Consider the following 3,195-nt stretch of genomic DNA (forward strand, 5'->3'; position numbering starts at 1 on the left):
CTACAAAAAGTTCAAAAGCAAGTGACATCTATACGATTCAGCAATCTTAGATGAATTGTGCCATTATCTATTAGCTGAAATGAAGCTGAAATTTTTTTTCAATCAAGTGTGCAATGCTAAGTACCTCCTTTACCAGGATTTAAGAGGACAGGCTAACGTACTTCGGTGAAGTCTTCCTCAGTCACGACCGCACCGCTGCCACCGCTGTCATCGCTAGTTTCATCGCAGGTTTATAGGATGTATCATGAAATTACAATGAACATTTTAAAATCCAGAATATGGAAGAAAAAAACCCTGTAAAAATATAAACTAAAGAGAATTCAAATATGAAGATTAAAAAAAAAAAAAGCAGAGCTGCAAATACACCTAACCATCATGTCATGCTGTGCATTTTTGCGTGCGCAAACTGAATATACAAACAAATTACTGTGGGATGAGGAGTTTTTTTAGGAGTTTTTTATCTTCACCTGTACATACATATACATATTTATTAATTTAACTTAATTTACTACAAGTTATACTGGTAATTAAGGAAGACTATGCAGTGAACCTACGACTACTTTCACTGCCAATGCTCAGTTCCAGATCCTCCTACTTTTCATGAAATGGTCAAATTAGTTGCCTTCATCATTTGATATGTTTCTATGTCCCGCTGAACTTTGCAAATGATGTCTTTCTTATTTTTTATTTAGATTTGACACAGTTTCGGTCTCCAAACGCAACTGTTCCTCTCCAACCACATTAGAAGAGAAAGGATGTTCTTTCTGGATGTCATGAATGCAGATAATTAGAAACCAGCAAGTGAGGACTTAACAAAAATAACACATCTCCCATCTGCTGCCATTAATAACTGAATGAAAGGTGTCAAACTACTGTATAAGAGTCGTCTCTTTAAAGTCTTCATTGTTTTTGATTTCCACCTGCTATTTTTTCTTCCTGTAATTTCAGAAAGTTCAGAGTGTCCTTACCCCTTAACATTCCCAGCATGCATTTGGCCCAGTTCTCCCAACCTGCTGCAGAAACACCCGTCATGCTGCTTTGCATTCATTTACTTAACGTTATATAACTTTACAGGACTGTTTCAGAAAATTAGAATATTGTGATTTTCTGTAATGCAATTACAAAAACAAAAACGTCATACATTCTGGATTTATTACAAATCAAATGAAATATTGCAAGCCTTTTATTATTTTAATATTGCTGATCATGGCTTACAGCTTAAGAAAACTCAAATATCCTATCTAAAAAAATTTGAATATTCTGGGAATCTTAATCTTAAAGTTATTCTATGCAACTTCTGAAAGCTAGCAAGATTTGAAAGTGGCGCCTCCTCTAAGCCCCGCCCATTCGGTCCGAATGAAACGGATTGGTCCAGGACCAGAGGCTTGGCATGAAGGGAAAGAACCAATCAGATGACTTCATTTTAAACCACGCCCCCCCGCCCTGTCCCATGCGCGCACCGCAGCGCTCCGCCAGCCGCACCGGCGCTCTCCACTCTCGCCGGGAGGAGACGCCGGTGGGCAGGATGCACGTTTGGGTGGGCACAGCCCGCCCCTGCCCCCCCCCTAAAACCGGCCTCGCTTACAGGTGAATGAGACATGGGGTAGTTTTGCTGTAAATGTGCTGTCCAAAATGTTTAATAATCGCTCTCCTCTGCCTTGTTGAATCCTGCGTATGCGCGTTCGTGTTTGTGGGGGCGTGGCTTTGGACGGAGCGCTCGTGGGTGGGGTCGGGGGGGGGGCGGGGCTTAGAGGAGGCGCCACTTTCAAATCTTGCTAGCTCTCAGAAGTTGCATAAAATAACTTTAAGCTGTAAACCATAATCAGCAATATTTAAATAATAAAAGGCTTGCAACATTTCAGTTGATTTGTAATGAATCCAGAATGTATGACATTTAGTTTTTTTAATTGCATTACAGAAAATAAAGAACTTTATCACAATATTCAAATTTTCTGAGACAGTCCTGTATATATATATACATTTCCTTTTCTTTCCTCTTCAGACTTTGATTATTGAACATGTGTCAATTGTTTAGTTTTAATTTGTTTTCATGTTGAGACTTTGAGAGATATGCCTTTCTTTAAGTTATGAAATACAGTGAAAGAGACGATGATTTATGACACTAATTCAATCATGTTTATTACTTTGTAAGAGCTCGTTTTAGTTCCTGGGAGCGGGAGGAGCCTATTTCATTCCCTCATTAAACCTTATTGTCTAAATTTGGAAGAAATGAGACAAAAATCTCTTAAAATAGGAAATTGTGTCATGAATCCAGAAGAACTGAATTTTTCACTATTTTTCAAGTGAATGTCAATTTCTTCTTTTTTTTTAAGTTACACACATTTACTGGCAAACACACAGTCAGACTTATTTTTAGTCACTTGTGTGGGCTCACCATTGAAAGAAAACATCCTCTCATCCCCCTGTTAACCCTGTCTGCCATTAATGCTCATCTCTGATATTTTTTAAGCCTAAACCGAGTGTTTCAAACAGCCCTTGTGGGTGCAGAAATGGGATTTTCACAAAGCTGTCCAGCTACACAAGCATAGATGGTTGCCAGTTTTAGACCCCATGAGTACTAAGAAAGAAGTATATATGCACACACATACACACGTTTTCCTGGGTAAACACAAACAAAGAGGTGAAATCACTTACCGAGGTGATGCTAAAACAGATGGAAGTGAAATTACTTCGTTAAGGGATTCGCTGTAGTGTTGGCTGATAAACAGATGTACAATTTACACTAAACTCCAGCTGTTTGAGGTAATTAACCAACCTTAGTTTTATTCTTTTTAAAAGCTGGCACATTGTTTGGGAAGAAAAAAGAAAGAACTTTGTGTTTGAGAAAGTACTTGGGTGCCTGTTTCAGTTTGCAGGGTGATGTGACATCACAGAACCAGCTCAAGGTTGAAGCGTGCAGCCTTTCCATCTTCATCCCTACCTGCCAAAGTACTCCAAGAGTAAATATTAATACAGTACTTGGGGAACTCAGAGAGTTTGCTTTTGCCTTCTCGTAGTTATTGACAATTCTACAAGGAAAAGCTAAATGACCAGTCTCCTTTGATGACCAACAGTTCGAATATTGAGAAAACTACTAGCGAAGGAGTCAAAAGTAGCAGGGTCAGGGGCCACTGGGTCCCGACTTTACACCACAGCCCTTCATTCTTATTTGTCATCGATCAACATACAGTACCT

The sequence above is a fragment of the Cololabis saira genome, chromosome 10 (genome assembly GCF_033807715.1).
Source record: "Cololabis saira isolate AMF1-May2022 chromosome 10, fColSai1.1, whole genome shotgun sequence".
Taxonomy (NCBI): Eukaryota; Metazoa; Chordata; class Actinopteri; order Beloniformes; family Belonidae; genus Cololabis; species Cololabis saira.